We start from the raw sequence: 17,830 nt of genomic DNA on the forward strand, positions 1-17,830 counted from the left end.
CAACATCAAAGGTCACTGATCACAGATCACCATAGCAAATATAATAATAACAAAAAAGTGTGAAATATTGTGAATTACCAAAATGTGACACAGAGACATGAAGTGAGCAAACGCTGTTGGAAAAATGACACCGATTGACTTGTTGAGGCAGGGTTGTCACGAACATTCAATTTGTCAAAAAAGCGGTATCTGCGAAGTGCAATAAAGTGAAGCATGATAAAACGAGGTCTGCCTGTAGGTACATATGGTTTGTCTGTCTTCTTTGTGGAATGTAATCACTTTGAGGGCAAAGACTTGTCTGAAGACCACTTTATCTCTAGCACATAAGGCTATGATTGGCCCAAAATAGCTATTTCACAATAAATAGCTCTTGAATGAATGAGTGCTTACATCTCTGGATTGAAGCCCTGTATCCTAATTCCTCTTCTGATTTTATCTTTAACCTCAAAGCAGGCATGACTTGGATTAAGTTTTAACGTCTATAAACTTTAGATTACCACTAATAACTTTCTCTGAGGGTCACACTATCCCTAAGTGGCTTGAAATTCTTCCATGAGAGCTGCTTTATGTGTCAGAATTATATCTGCAGCCATATGAGAGCTGGGAGATGAGGTTGATGAAGTATTTGGGTGTTTGAGCAGCAAACTTTAACCAGTGTCATTGAATATAACTAAATGCCTCTTGAATTATATTTGCCCTTCATACTTAGCATGGTCAAGGTTCTGTGCATTGTGCAGTAAAAGGACATTTATTAGTCCATATTTATTGTTCTTGTGTTTGCATAATATTGCTTTCCAAGGGTGTTTGTTTTCATGGAGTAAATATGTCCATCCTATTGTAACAGCTGTATTTACTAATTTAAACTGATGAAGTGACAGTTTGTTTTCCCACCTCTTTTTTTGTTTGTTTTAATTAAAATGTTTTTAATTTTAAAAAGATGTTGTATTATTATTATTATTTTGCCACTAACATTTTGGAAAGAATGTATATCTTTCAGTAGGTTTTTTTTTTAACCACCTAACTCTTATGTGCCTGGGTAATGTGAGTTAATCCCTGAGCGATGAATCACTGTTTCTGATGTGGACAGAATTGCATGGGTTTTGTTTGTTTGTTTGTTTACTATGGCATTCCAGTGCTGCCTTATGAGGGATCAGAGTAGGCAGCCAGTCAACTTTTACAAAATGAGCACCCGTATGTAACTACCACTCAGATCTAGAGCCTCCTTCAGTCATTTATCTCCAGAGGTAATCATGGATTAATTTTGTCTGTTCTGTAACTTCATATAAGTTGAATAATATGGTATTAAACCTTTATGATTGTTCTTCACTCAACATTTATCCATCTTTTCTGCATTTAGCAATATTTGTCCTTTTACCTTGTTATATAGTATTCCATTATCACAGTTGTTCTTTATCCATTCTATTATCGATGGATATTGTTTTTACTCCCAGTTTTTAGCTTTTACAGATAGTATGATATGAAATTTTTTATATGTCTGAGTCCATATATGTGCCTTTCTGTTGGGCATACCCACAACTGGCCTTATTGGATGTCTGTGTGTCCAGATTCATTAGATATGACCAAGCAGTTTTCAAAAGTAATTGCATCGAGCTGTCCTCCTACCATCAGTGTGTGAGTCTAATTTGCTCTCAGTTCTTTTAGCTTTAGCTATTTTTGTAGATTTTTAGTAGTTATCATATTTTGAACCTGCTTGTCTTTAGTGACAAATGATGTTGAGCACCTTTTGATATATTTTTGACCATTTTGGAAATTAGAAATTAATTATATTTGTTGACTGTTTCTGCAAATTAGGGAAAAGCCTCCATTTTTCAAAACCCTTCAAAGCCATCTGCTGATAAAACTGCCACAATAACCTTACACATCTAGAATGACTTGAAGGTGCATGGCAACACCTGGAGTTGTTCAATGCATAACTTGATACTTAGGGTGAACAATAGCCCCTAATGGACAACACTACAGACATCAAAGGTAGGCTAAATATTTACCTCAGAAATTTACATTGGCCAAAGTGAACAGGACCCTGATCTTTTATAAGATTCTCAGGGAACGTAAGATTTTAAAGTGGAGCAGATACTGAAGAGAGGAAATGATAACTCTGGCATTGTGTGCTGTTAGTAGAGCTTCACATGAAAGGAAGGATGTGGCTTAGAGAGCATGAACCATGGGTCATTTTCAAAATATTTCATCACCTGTCTGGGGTAGGCACTGATCTATCATATGGTTGCCAACCATAATAGGCTTACAGTGTAAGGGATGCATGCCAATGTGCATTAGTCCTGGGTACAGTAATGCTAGGGACCGTCATGGACTCAGAAGGTATTTGAGAAAACAGGGATACATACAAAAGAGGAAATAGGCTACAAGTAAACACTTTTCTTCACAGTTTTGCTTAGACCTGGGCTCTAAGTTCAGTATTGAGAAATATAAATTCTCTTATTAACCAGTATCACTAATACATTGTGTGATGCCATGTAAATCGATAGCAAATTTGCTCTATCTTTAAATTTAGGAAGAATATCTTCCTTATTTGTCCTCATTTGTTTCAGATAATACAGGTTCATATTTGAAAATCAATAAAACCTATTACCAACAGGAGATAATATTGTTGGAAAATTAAATGGGTACTATTAAGTGTTTCAGATTCCTTTTAGATTAAGTGTGATAAGAAATGTGAAACATGTAATGTATAAAAATATTTTCATTAGATGTACGTTTAGATAGATAAAGCACCATTTAAAAGTTCTGGATTCAGAACAGAAGCTATAGTTATATTGATAAAACTTAACCTTACCAATATTAAAAAATCTTCTGTTTGTGGTAAGTCTCATGACATTTAGTTTTTTTAATCAATGTAATATGAATGATAGGCGAAAGATTATAGAGTATAAAATATTTTCATTAGATATACATTTAGATACCAGGAAACTCAATTTAGAAGCAATCTATATTCAGAATATAACCTGTAGTAATATTTATAAATCCTATCAAAATTAAAAAATCTTCTAATTGTTTAGTGACGTCTCGTGACCTTTAGATTACCTATTGCATTCGATTTTATTTTTAGTACTTTCAATTATCTTCCTGATCTCAGATATTTTACAGTGAATTAATTCTTATGTGGAAGAGTTTCATCTTCGTTGTGGGGTATGAATCATTATTACTTTCATCTTATGCACAGCATTTCCCCATAGTCATTTGGGTAGTAATGAACTATTTAAGCATTTCTGAATATAGAGAGTAGGCACGAATTTGATGGTCATTTATTTGGAGTGAGGGAAATGATCTTATAATGTTAGTGATTATGCTAATTACTTCAAAGGGTGGATTCAGCATGTGAATAGAGAAAATGAAACTACTAATATTGCTAAAACACACAAACGGCATCTGATTTAACCTTATGTAGCATTAGACATAAACATAGGGTATTTTTAGGTTAAAATTTGCTCAACTTTTATATTACCTGTCTTTATTATTTTCTAGGATTCTCTTTGTGTGAATTTTGATATCCATATCTTATATGCAATTTTGTTAGCTCTTCCCTTCAGAACTTAAATAAATCGTTGCCCTTAATAGAGCCTATATGAGGCAGACATTTCAGTCCCTTAGAGAAAACATGAACATCTCTAGGTCAGCTTGCTTTTATAATAGTGTTGGGAAGCCCAAAGGCCGCATATAAATAAGCACATTTAAAAGCCCTTGGCAGAGTGATGCATAATGTGTAGGTCATGACGAAGATACAGTGAACTGAATTTCAGTTCAGCCTGGCTAACAAACTAGGAAACGCACATAGCTAATTTAAACAACGTTTGGTGGAGGAAAAAATAACCACTTACTGCTACTCTTCTTAAATTGGATTGTGCATGTTATTTAATTATTAGTACTGTTGCTCTGAATTCATTAAGCAACCACAGTCTTGCTAGGTGTTATGAAATATAGACAGAGATGCAGTATAGGGCCTGGGGTTGACATTCTAGTGAAACTGCCAGGAAAATACACATGTGTCAGTCAAGTGGTCTCAGTGAGAAGAAGGCATTTGGCCTGGAAAGATAAAAGGAGAAAAGGGGGACTCTGCATGGGCAATAATGGGTAAAAGAATATTGGTTTCTTTTTCTCACTATATGTCTCAGCATAGGTATCTATATGGAGTTCCCTTGCTAATTTCAAATAAACTTCCATGTGCCTGTTTTGTTTCCTCCTTAACTACAGAAATATTTTACAGCAACATATTAGACTGCAGAAAGAAGAAAATATATGTTGTTAATGGGAAAAAGAACACTTGTGATTGACATTCTCCTCTTAATAATTCTTAATGCAAATATTTATTAAAACTCTGTAATACAATCTTAGACAAAACTTCCCTGATTCGATTGGAAATTCATCCAGTATTACAGTTCTGGATTTTAAACAAATGTTGCATAAATGATATTTACTTATTCAAAAATAATCCTTGAATACTAAGTGGCAGAAGCTTAGTTGTCTATCAATTTCCTTTTCCTTTACTTAATAATCAAGTTTCTTAGTTTCACCTGAATGCATTGCCACCCAGATTGGAACTGTGTTTTCTGTCTTCTCTTACAGCTTGGAGTGCCACGTGACTGGATTCTGGCCAGAATCAAGAGACAGGATGCCTCCTTAAAGGTATGGATACTTTCTGTTTCTCTTTTTCACTGTGTGGGAGATATTCTAATATGAAACCACTCACCTCCAGCCAGCATGTCAGAGAGAAACAAACTGCAATATTGTAAAAACCCTTACAATTTGAGGTCTCTTAATTATGCCAGCTTTGCCTGTTGGTTAAATAATACAGGTATTATAATTAGTGATGCTGAGAACATTTTCATGTACCTGTTGACCATTTGAATATTTTTCTTCAGAAAAATGTCTGTTCAGGATTTTGCCCATTTTTCTTACTATTTTTTTGTTACTGAGCTATATGAGTTCTGTATATATTTTGTTTATTAGCCCCTTATCAGATGTGTGGTTTGCACAAATATTTTCTCCCATCCTGTAGGTTGCCTTTTCATTTGCTGATGTTTTCTTTTACTGTGCAGAAGCCTTTTGATGTGACTCAGTCTCATTTAAAAAAAAAAAAAAAAATTGTTGCTTATGCTTTAGGTGTCATATCCAAAAAATCATGCCAAGACCCATGTCAAAAAGCTTTTTCCCTATGCTTTCTCCTAGGAGTTTTATGGTTTCAAGTCTTACATTTAAGGCTTTAAGCCATTCTGAGTTAATTTTTGTGAGTGGTATAAGATAGAGGTGTAGTTTCATTCCTTACATGTGAATATCTAATTTTGTATTTCCATTTTCATTTGTCTCAAAATATTTTTCATTTCCCTGCTATCTTCTGCTTTGATCCACTCATTGTTCAGGAGTGTGATGCTTAATTTCCATATATTTGTGAGTTTTCCAGTTTTCCTCCTATTATTGATTTCTAGTTTCATACAGTTGTGGTAGAAAAGATACTTGGTATGATGTCCATATTCTTAAATTTGCTAAGACTTGTGTTGCAGCCTAACATATGATCTATCCTGGAGAATGTTTCATGTGCATTTGAGGAGTATGTGTATTCTGCTGTTGCTGGATGAAGTGTTCATTATTTATCTGTTGGGTCCATTTGGTTTACAGTATTGTTCAAATCCACTGTTTCCTTATTCTCTTTCTGGATGATTTATCCAATGTTAAGAGTGTAAGGATATTAAAGTACCCAAGCATTATTATACTGCTGTTTATTTCTCCTTTTAGTTTTGTTAGTATTTGCTTTAGATACTTAGGTATTCCACTGCTGGATGCACAAATATTATAATTGTTTATATCTTTTTGATGAACTGACCACCTTATCATTATATACTCACCCTCTTTGTATCTTTTGACCATTTTTAGCTTAAAATCTATTTTGTCTGATATAGATTTAGTTACTCCTGCTTTCTTTTGGTTAACATTTGCTTGAAGTACCATTTTCCATCCCTTTACTCTCAGTCTGTGTGTGTCTTTAAAGCTAAGTATGCATTGTAGGCAGCAGATCATTGGATGTTGTTTTTCTATCCATTCAGCCAACTATGACTTTTGATTAGAGAATTTAATCCATTTACATTTAGAGTAAGTTTTGGTATGTAAAGACTTACTATTGCCATTTTGTTAATTGTTTTCTGAATATTTTATATTTCCAATGTTCCTTTCAGTCTTGTTGTCCTCTTTGTGATATGATGGTATTTTGTAGCAATATTCTTTGACTCTTCCATCATAATCTTTTGTGTAACTACATGTATTTCCTTGTGGTTATAATGAAGCTTACATAAAATATATTTTATTTATAACACCTTATTTTAAGCTGATAACAATTTAACTTTGATAGCATTCCTAAACTTTACACTATTAGCTCTGCACCACTCACATTTTAGGTTATGAATGTTACAACTTAATTTTTTTAATATTGTATATCCAAAACCAAATTATTATAGTTATGATTTATTTTTAATATTTTTGCTTTTTTAACCTTTACATCAGAGTTTTAAGTGAATTACAGACCACCATTACAATATTACAGAATCTGACTTTGACTATGTATTTACTTTTATCAGGGAATTTTATACCTATATGTATGCTTTTTTGGTGTTAATTAGCATACTTTTATTTCTGCATGAAGAACTTCCTTTAGCATTTCTTGTAAAGCAGGTTTATTGCCAAGGAACTCCCTCAGCTTTTATTTGTTCTGGAAAGTCTTTATCTCTCTTTCAATTGAAGAACATCTTTGCCAAGTATAGTATTCTTGTTATTTGATGAGTTGCTTTTCTGTCACTACTTTCAAAATTCTCTTTGTCTTTTGACAATTTAATTATAATGTGTCTCAGTGTAGCCCTTTTGGGGTTTAACATATTTGGTATCCTTTAGGCCGCATAAATCTGGATGTCCATTTCTCTACCCAGGTTTGGGAAGTTATCAGCCATTATTGCTTTAAATATATTTTCTGTTCCTTCTCTTTTCTTCTTCTGGGATTCCTATAATACATATATTGTTTCCTTTTATGATATCTCATAAGTTCCTTATGCTTTCTTCACTCTTTCATTTTTTAAAAATAATTTTTGCCCCTCTGACCTACCTTGTAGTTCACTGATTCTCTCTTCCAGTTGGTCAAGTCTGCTGTTGAAGCTGTCTATAGAATTTTTCAGTTCAATGATTGTATTCATCAGCTCTAGAATTTCCAGGGTTTTTTTGTTTTTTGTGGTTTTGATGGTTTCTATTTCTTTGTTGAATTTCCCATTTTGTTCATGCATTGTTTTTTTAATTTCATTTAATTGTCTATTTGTGTAATCTTGTAGTTAAGAAGATTATTCTGATTTCTTTTCCAGACAGTTCATAACTTTCTGTTTCTCTAGGGTCAGTTGTTGGAACTTTATTAGTTTCCTTTGGTGGTATCACGTTTACCTTTTTTTATATTCCTTCATTCCTTACGTCACTATCTGCATATTTGTGTAAGTGGTTTCCTCTTCTAGACTTTATAGGTTTTCTTTGGCAGAGACAGTTCTTCACCAGTCAGCTTAGCTTAGGATTCTGGACAGGTCAGCTGATAGAGTCCTTGGAAGGTGGGGCTTACTACTGGGGTCTATTTTGGGGCAAGGCCACTGCCCAAGCTCTGAAATCAGGAGTGGTGGTGCTGCTTGCTGGGAACACTTGAATAGGACTGTTGGCTTGGTTCCCTGCCCAAACATGGCTGTGGGATGGGCTCGGCAGTTGCCTGGATTCTCACCAGGCTTCCTAGTCAGGGGGTGGGGTGAATTAGGGGGACCGGGTTCTAAACTCAGCAGTAAGCAGTGCTATGAATTAGTTTCAGTGCCTGGTTGGAGCAGCAGAATGGGCCCCAAGGCTGGCATGGCTAGTTGTTTGGGGACCCAAAACAGGTAGATATGTGCACTGAGTTCCCTGACCAGATGGGCCAACTGGCTTTGTTCTGCAGACAAGCAGAGTCACTGGCTGGACTCTTGGCTCACCTGCCACTGTAAACAGGGCTGTAGGATGGGCTACATAGCTTTCTGGATGCTCTGGTTAATTTTTCTTGTTGGGTTGATCTTTAATGCTGTATTCAGGGCTACAAATTAGCTTCCTTGTCTGGGTTGGGCCACAGAACAGGCTCCAAGACTGGCAAGGCTTATTATTTGGGGCTAAATCAGACAGGGCTGCACACCAAGCTCCCTGGCCAGACAGGGCTACTAACTTGGCGCTATATATAGCAGAGCTGCTGGCCAGGCGCTCTGCTCAAATGCTGCTAGGCTCTGTCCAGGTGCTCTGGCCAGGTTTCCTGGTCAGGTGGGGCTGGGGTGTCACTCAGTAGTAGGCAGGGCTGTGAATTAGCTTCCCTGCCTGGGCAGGGCAGCAGAACAGTCTTCAAGGCTGGCAAGGCTGATTGGTTGAGGTCCCAATCAGGCAGAACTCTGCACAAAGCTCCCTAGCCAGATTGGTGGTTTGGCCCCACAGAAGGGCAGAGCCATTGGCCAAGCTCTCTGTTTCAATGCTACTGGGCCACACAGCTTCCCAGGTGTTCCAGCCAGGCTTCCTGATTGGGTGGGGCAAAGTGATACCCTCAGCAGTGGGTGGGGCTATGAATTAATTTCCCTGATGGGGGAGGGGGAGGGAAGCAGAACAGGCTCCAATGCTGGTAACGCTCGTTTTTTTGTGGGGATGGGCAGGGCGGGTCCCAACTCAGGCAGAACTACATAGCAAACTTCATGGCCAAATGGGGCTGCCAACATGACTCTGCAGAAGGACAGAGCCACTGGCTACACTTTCTGCTCAGGTGTTGCAGGGCCATGCTTCTCAGGTGCTCTTTCCAGGTTTCCTGGTTGATCACGGTTGAAGGCTGCACTGAACAGTGGACAGGGCTATGAATTCGCTTTCCTGCCTGGGTGACATGGCAGAACAGACAGCAAGACCACTTATTGTTTCAGATCTCAAATCAGGCAGAACTGCATGCTGAGTTACCTGACCAGAGGAGCCACCATTCTGGCTCTACAGATGGCCAGCACTGCTGACTGGGCTCTTTTCTTAAGTGCTCCTGGGCTACACAGCTTCCCAGGTGCTCCAGCAAGGCTTCCTCATCCTACAGGGTTGGGGATTACACTTGGCAGTAGACAGGCCTATGGAATAATGTCCCTGCCCAAGGCTGGAGGGGTGTCAGAACTGGCTCCAAGACCAACAAGACACGCCATTTGGGATCCCAAATTAGGCAGTACCACATACCAAGTTCCCTGGCCAGGTGGGGCTACCATCTTGGCTGTGCAGGTGGGCAAACTGCTGGTTGGGACTTCTACTTGGGTGCTTCTGTGAGTAAGAACTCAGTCTGCCAAGATCTGAGTGCTGGTTGCTATAAGCCCTGCCCCTCTTCTCCATCACAACCTGACCTTGAGAAGTCAAGCCCCATACGATCCCCCTGTAATCCTGTGATATGAGACCTTCTTAATGGGCTTCCCAGGGAGTGACACACAATGCTGGGGGAGCTGGAGGTCCACCTTGGCTTCTGTTTTTCCCACTGGGGAAACTGTGGGCCCAGGGGTTCCCTCTCAGTATGATGCTATGCCAACCTGGGGGAGGGGAGATGCAGTCAGAGTGTAGCCACTCCTTTACCCTTCAAATTCAGTCCTTCTTGGTCCCTGTTATCCAGGAGGATGCTTCAGCGTCATCCCTGTGTTCTAGAATTTATGCAATGGTGTCTTGCCTATGAATAGTTATTAGTGGGTCTTCTTGTGAAGGAAACTGAAGTCAGGAACAACCTATATTGCCATCTTGATGACATCACCAGAACCCTATTAGTTTCTAATGATGAAATGTAGGATTAAGATTGGTGTTAAAGAGACAAATTCAAAGACAGTGAATCAAAAGAAAAGAAAAAGTGAAGAGAAAATAATTGCTTTCTTTTAAAGAGTCTATTTAGTAATCTCAGATATATAGAGTTAAAAGGATATTTTGTAGTGACAAATTTCTTCTTTTTTTATATTCACCTAATAAGCAAGAAAGGTTAGACAGGAGGGCCCAGAATCAGTGACTTACAATTACAGAACTGATATTCTTCAATGATCTCAGCGATATCAGGGAAAGTTTTCTTCCATATTTTTATTTCAGTTTGTAAAAGAGCCATTGTTCAAGAGCCAACTGTATATCCCAAAGCAACGAATAACCTATTGATTTTCCAGTACTTTTATTTATTATTGCTATTTCACCTACAGATAAATGATTCCCATATGGTAGTTTCCAAATAGGCTTCCACCCCAGATCTCCTGAGACAACTTTGGAAAATTCATGATGCTCAGGTCAATTCATGATCACTTAGGAATTTCTGAGAACCATGGTAGATATGATAGCATCACAGAAATAAGCCTTGAGCATTTCTAAATATCATTAGTCATCACAGTGTGTACTTATAAGTTAATTTTATATTATTATCTGAGAAACAGAACTTTTTAAAATAATGGGAAAATACTGTATGTGCACATATAGGCAAACAGTATGTAGAATGGCCTTGAAAATGATTTGTCTATCAGCCTGGAACAGTACTAATGGATCAGATGACTAGGGAAGCATCCCAATTCCAAGGATTTACTAAAGGAAGAATATTAAAAAAATGCATTGATAGTAACTGTTGTGTATTTCAAGTCTATTAAAAATTTTAAGTACATAAAAATGTAGTTATGTTTCAAGTTAAGGGGGACTAGTTCTCAGTATTGAAACATTTAAAATATATCCACCAAGTCCTTGAAAGTATTTGGATATATTTGGACATATTGTCCTTGTGGCAGAATGTGGGTCACAAAAAGTAATAATCTTTCATTTTTAAAATAGAAATATACTGATGCATAAATGTATTGCTTATAATGTATCAGTCTGCAGGGTATTATTTTTCTCATAATAGGAAATGGCAGAAGCAGGTAACTATATTCTTGTGGTGTAAAATGGAACTGAACAATCTTTTGCAATTACAGTGCATAGACTGTACTGGTCCTAGTGCAGGAAGCATAACAATTTGCATATTTTAATTTAGAGGTGAGGGACCCCTGTCAAAGTAACAGCTTGGACCAGGTCAGCAAGGAGAAATCACGAAGAGAGAAATAATTGAAAAGGCAGTTCCCAACAAAATGAAATTTGTCTCATTGTCACTTAAGGTTGTCTTCTTGTCTTTCTCGAGGAGCAAGGTCAGCTTAAGAATGAAGGGAGAGTAGGGCACAGTAGATCACTAAGGACCAAAGGATAATTTTTTTAATAACAGTGGCAATTGCAATATATATTTATGAAGGGGAGAGGAAAAGAATGCACATAACTTTCTGGTAAAGAGTCAGCAGGTGTCCTTTGAGTCCAAATATTGCAGACATGTACACAGCCGATCCACAGTTTGTCCTCAAAGAAAAGCAGGTTACAGAGGAGATGAAATACTTAATGAAATAATTTAGTGTGACATATTGATATTGAAGGCTGGAAGGCAGAAAAGGATTTGCAACAAAATTAAGGTATGTCTCTCTTGAAACGGTTCCCCATTCCTTTCTCTGAGGACTGATCTGAGATTTCTTGAGAAAAGAAGCCCGTTTTCTTTCTTTCTCCAAGTTGATGCCAAAACAGAGATGGCATTGTGAATCTCAGCAACTGCGACCACATGAAAATCTCATTGGAAAACAGTCCAGAGGAAAGTCAAGTTAGAAAATGTTTCTTTGGTTATATTTGAGAGAGGTTTTAATCTCTCCAATGTCATGTGTTTTCAGTTAAAATGTACATTAGTGAAAAACGAGGGCACCAGCAGTGAAGGGAATTAAGCCTGGGGAATGTTAGTTTTAGATAGAGGCCATGGAGGATGGCTAGAGCTATTATCAGAGCATAAAAACAGCAGCCAGATTTCAACTCTGAGCAGGGATAAACATCGTCACAAGGATCTGAGTATATTAAAAAATCCTGGCTTGGGAAAATGAAGATAAGCATTTCATGTTCATGGAATAGTATCATCATTTACATAAAAAGAAAAGAAAAAACACTCACAAAAAGCCATATTCTGTGGTTGGCAAGTTATTTTCTGTCCTAACACATAGAAGGGAAACCCACTCATCCTGGTGGCTTGCTGTGTCAGTGATTCTCAACTGGTAGAACATTGCACAGCAAAGTCGGCAGATAGGCAAGTAGGGAGCATGAAATGTGTAGGAGCTCCCCCCTCCCTCCCTAGGTGAGAATTAAGGGTATAACATCAATCCCTAGGTGAAGAGTCAAAATGTTGGGTTTAAAGTACTAGCTCTTTAGGTATGCAAATTTGGATAAATTAATTAATAACTCTAAATTTTAGTCTTTTCAACCTGAAACAATGCATCGCTCTACTTCACAGTTTTCATGAAACAACACGCACAGTGCACTATTTTAACCAATAAAGTGTGTTGCAAGTTTAAGTTCTTATTAACTGACAGTGATGAATGTACATACTTGGCTTCTAGATTTTTACACCCCACCTCCCTCATTGCTTAGTTATTTTCCCTAAAGCTAAATCTCAAACACCTATGCTTCCTCTTTGGTCCCAAGCAGATAATGTTTCACCAGCTTCTACACACTCACCTGCCTAGGGCATCTCATGAGGAGTGGACTTGTTCTCACTAGTCCATTTTCAATACGAAGAACAACTGTTGCTCCAGAAATGGTCCCCAAATTCCTAGTGACTCCTAAATTCATTGTGATTTTTTTCCCCTTTAAAAAATAAGAAAATGTATTAGTTATAAACATATCTAATAATGAAGTCATGTGAAACTCTGATAGCTCTGGTAAGAAGCCGCTAAGTGGCAATTCTGGAAAGAAAGCTTACAGAATATACTTGGCAATGCTGAGCCTTTCCATTAAAAAGACAAAAAAGAAAGACCACACAGCACTTGCTATGAAAAAATATTACATTTTCTCCAGGGAAGTAAATACTTCCTACTTTGTCCTGGAGGTTCTCCAATGACTTTAAGGCATTTTTGCATGTTACTTTACCTAAAGTTATTTAAACTCACAAAATTGCCGTGCAGTAATAAAATGGAAACTATTAGTATACCAACCAAACAGATATAGAAACAGTAGTCCTAAGAAACTATGACCTGTCTAAAACCTCCTAAAAAATGGATACATCCAGAAATAGAATCTAAGCTGCTGACTCTAAACATTGGGGAACACTTCCTTTCTTCGGAATTATTATTGTTAATAGCCTCTTTACATAAACAACTTCCTGCTCCTTGAGGATGGATGAGATCATACTCACAAGCTACCCATTCTTTCCATAAGAAACACTGCAGTCGTGGCCAATGAGTTAATTCATAGAATGTTCTTGTACCATAGTGAGCACACACACATACACATGCATGCACACACAAAATCCCATTCTCGGTTCAGATTGTTTTGGTTTGTTTTCTTAAACTGAGCTCTAGTTGAAATTTTAATTTCAAGCTTTAGCCCACAGTTTTTGCCTAAATTTCACACTCTGACCTTTCCTATTCTGACTTGTTCTTCCCTTCCTAAATCAGATAATGAAGAACTAGACCATGGTAGAATGGATTTTTAACAGATTTTATAATTTAGCTATTGTCACTTCTACAAAGACTGTTCATTCAACTAGCATATATTATGGACATGAAATAGAATTTGGAAGGTTGAAAGTCATTCAGCCTTGACTGTGAAAAGTTATCTGATAATTTAAAGTGATCACATCATGACACTTGGTCTTAAAGATGTGGAAAAAGATGAATATTTTTGAGAAAAAAAATACTTGCAAATAGCATCTCAATGTAATGTAGGTGATTTGTGCAATATATATATATATATATATATATATACTTTTCCCTGCCAAAATACTTCTGGGAAAAGAAAATGGAAAAGATAGTAATAGTAAACAGAAATTGGCTCTTCAGAGACCAGCTGAAGTTATAGTCAAAAGGTACTTTATCCGTGTGTGGTTTATAAAAGACTGTTGGCATACATTGGGTTTTAGGTCACACTGACACAGGAGGGCAAAAGCCATTACCAGCTTCATCTTTATATATGAAAGAGGATATTCTGGCTACATTGTTGGTAATCAGCTGTTTCTGATTCACCCCCTGCACTCTTTCCATTACAATGCTCATGAAAACAGGAAAAGAGATGTAGTTTCAACAACAGTGGAAACTAGAAATTTTGGTCAAAAATGTGTCATGCAAAAGTTGGAGAGTCAACTAAGGAAAGCTTAGCCTGGAGGCAGAATGGTAAAGCCATGTGTGTTAATAAGGTGGGGGATTTCCATTTACACAGACTCGTAGAGGCACATGCCCACTTTTCTGTTTCGTGAAAGCTCCTCAGTATGGAATTCAGACACATTGTTCCACCCTTTGGCCCCTCTTTAGTGCATCTCTCAGCTCAGTATTCCTCAGGAATGAAACAGTGCCGAGGCCAACATGGATGTGGTAACATTTTAGATCCAGATGTTGGAATATTTATTTCACCATTTGGGTTTTTTTGCACTGCAAGAAATACAGACAACTTTAGGCTGTACAGGAAAAGACTCTTCCCTTATGATAAAATAATCAGATCATAAGACCATGGGGCTGTTCCTTAGGCCAACGGATCCTTACTAAAGACAACACAGAACCAGAAGGTTGATTGGGATTGTAAACATAAAGACCTCCTGTGTCTTGAGATCTGAAAGGATGATTCTAACTGGGCTCAGATAAAATTGATTAATACCAACAGATTGATTAAGTACCATTCTTTTCAAGGACAAGAGAATATCTTTTCAAAACGAATAAGTATCATATGAAGTGATTCTACTATATAAAACACAGAAACTATAGCACCGAAAAGAAGAACATATGTTGAAAATACTCCTAATTTTAAAAAAGCTTGTAAATTATTGTATTTAGGTTCTAAAAATTTTGGGGAAAACAAGCTTCCTACACAACAAGGAAATTGTTAAATTATTATTAAAATAACAGACTGAGATAAAGAATGAATTGGAGAGACAAAGCAAGATGGTGGTTGACAGGGGCTGGGGTAGGGGGGATGGGAGTTGTTTAATGGGTACAGAGTTTCAGTTCCGCAAGATGAAAAGAAGTTTGGAGATTCAACAATGTGAATTTAACACTACTAAACTGCTTAAAAATGAGTAAGTTGGTAAATTTTATGTTACTTGTGTTTTATCACAATTAAAAATTTTAAAAGAAACATAATTAAATGTAAAAGAAATGAATTAATTGCATGAGGGGCAGGCTAAATAAACCAGAGATAAAGCTTACTGTGCAGCTCATGAATAAAAGCACGGGCTTTGGATTAAAAAATGCCTAGTTATATGTCCTGGTTCCATGTTTTCCAGCTCTCTGCTCTCGAAAAAATTAATCTCTGAAAGCCTTATTTTTTTCACCTTTAGAAGAGATAATAATAGTACATTCTTCGTAGGATTTCTGGAAAAAAATTCATTGAGATAATATATTCAAGTGTTTAAGTGGTGTTTGGCATATAGTTAAGTGCTCAGTAAATATTAATTATTATTAATATATTCAAACACTAAACTTTAATTGCAGATTAAAATTACTTTTAGAAATAATAAAGAGCTGTATCAGCATTACAGAAAATTGAGCTTTTAATAATGAATAAAAACTTGAGTGTTTGTCTTGGAACACAGAAGAAAAAAATAAGGAAACAGAAACGATGAGAGAAAAGGTGACAGAAAGTCAGAGAAAAAATCTTCAACATATGCTTAACTGGTAAAATAATAAAGAAATGGAAGTAATAAATAAATTTTAATAGAAGCCAAACTTCCTAAACTAATACTTTAGTATGCAGAACAAATTATGTACCAGACAAGCAAGTGGAGAAAAACAGTTAAATACAGGTTCATATAGTTTTATTTTCTTTTTCATGTATCTATAGTTTGAACTTTTAAAGGAATCTCCTTAATTCCATCCAGGCAAAGCATTAAAATAAAGGTCACAAGAAACCAAGCAACAAAAGCCAGAATTGTTTCACACTTTTCTTCAATAACACAAAATTCTAAAAACCAGTCAAGCAACATAAGGGCTTACAGTCCCAGTTGCCTTCAGATGTCAGGCAGGTAATGCAAGAGAATGAAGTAGTGCAAATAAGCACTGTGGTGAGTTGAAGACTGCAGGTTCGGACCAAAGGCAGAAGTTGCCACTCAACTCTAGTTCTGTATTTCTATGTGAGAATGCCATTCCAGGGCTGCCACCTGTTATAACTTTTTGAGAAAAGCCAGATATGTATATTTTTATGTGACATGTACAGATTTTTAGAGTCATCAGCAAATTCACATTTTCTGTTACCACTCTGCACTCTAAGAAAACCATATCAGCAAGCCATATGGTCTCTAAACTAATCCCTAGTCAACAGTTCATAAACAACAGAGCAGTAACCTAAATGAAAGAGTTCGATTTCTAGCCAAGTCTTTGTTCATATGTAAGAAAAAAATATATTTTCATAAATCAATTATTTTTATATTTTCATAGGTAGCACATCTTTTTCTATCCTTTTGCTTTTAACATAATTCTTTATATAATGGATTTCTTTCTTTATATTTATGTAATAGATCTTGCTTTTTGATCTAATTATACAATCCCTGCCTTTTGACTCAGATTTAGACCATTTAGATTTGATGTGATTATTGACAGTCTATTATACTGCTACTTGTTTTCTATTTGTCGAATTTTTATTTTTTTTCTCTTTACTGCCTTCTTTTAAATTGAGTATTTTTTATGATTCTATATTATTTCTTTTGTTGGAGCATTAGTTAACACTCTTTATTATGTTATTTTACTGCTCACATTAGGGTTTAAAGTACACATCTTTAACTTATCACAGTCTACCTTAAAGTGATATTATACAAATTCATGCATATTATAAGAAACTTAAAATGATGTAGTTCTATTTCTTCCCTTCTGGCCTTAGAGCTATTGTAATCATACATTTTGCTTTGACATATGTTGTAAACCTTGTTACACATTGTTATTAATTTTGATTTAAAGAGAAAATTCTCTTTTAAAGATACTTAAATAATTTTCTTACAGATCTTTATATGTACCTACATAGTTATCATTCCCAGTGCTCTTTATTGCTTTCAGGTTTTGTATGTTTGAAAAGTCTTTATTTAATCTTTGTTTTTGAAAGATACTGTCAATAGATACATAATTTTAGGTTGATAGTTTTTTTTTCAGGGCTTTTGGTCTGCATTACTTCCAATGCGAAATGGGCTGTGATAACTATCATTGTTCTTTTATATGAAATGTACTTTTTACCCCAACTCTGGCTGCTTTTAAGATTTTTTTATTACTTGACTTCCCTGGTGGCACAGTGGTTAAGAATCTGCCTGCCAATGCAGGGGACGCGGGTTTGAGCCCTGGTCTGGGGTGATCCCACATGCCATGGAGCAACTAAGTCTGTGCACCACAACTACTGAGCCTGCACTCTAGAGGCCATGAGCCACAACTACTGAACCCGCCATGCCACAAATACTGAAGCCCATGTGCCTAGAGCCCATGCTCTGCAGCAAGAGAAGCCACTGCAATGAGAAGTCTGTGCACCGCAATGAAGAGTAGCCCCCACTTGCCGCAACTAGAGATAGCCCAGGCACAGCAGCAAAGACCCAATGCAGCCAAAAATAAATAAATAAATAAATTTTTTGAAATCGTAAAAAGAAAGATTTTTTTATTATTGATTTTAGGCAATTTGATTGTAATGTGACTTGGCAAAGTCTTCTTTATGTCACCTGCACTTGAGGTTTATTGAGTTTCTTGGATCTGGGGATATATGGTTTTCAGCAAATTCAGACAAATTGTGCCAG

The 17,830-nt window shown here is 36.5% G+C and overlaps 1 protein-coding gene across 8 annotated transcripts in view; it reads left to right on the forward strand.

Annotated features, from left to right (window-relative positions):
• Nucleotides 1-17,830, forward strand: part of LOC307193308 (uncharacterized protein) — a 1,334,119-nt gene that overhangs the window by 777,072 nt on the left and 539,217 nt on the right. For 5 of the 8 annotated variants that reach the window (XM_079935107.1, XM_079935085.1, XM_079935089.1 and 2 more), the window contains one exon: nucleotides 4,600-4,659. The gene's annotated coding sequence lies outside the window, so the exon portion shown is untranslated. Of the gene's footprint in view, nucleotides 1-1,576; nucleotides 1,990-4,599; nucleotides 4,660-17,830 lie in introns of those variants that run through there. The other 3 variants (XM_079935120.1, XM_079935102.1, XM_079935109.1) reach the window with 1 other exon arrangement.

This window comes from Stenella coeruleoalba (assembly GCF_951394435.1).
Source record: "Stenella coeruleoalba genome assembly, chromosome: 10".
In the NCBI taxonomy this organism is placed as follows: Eukaryota; Metazoa; Chordata; class Mammalia; order Artiodactyla; family Delphinidae; genus Stenella; species Stenella coeruleoalba.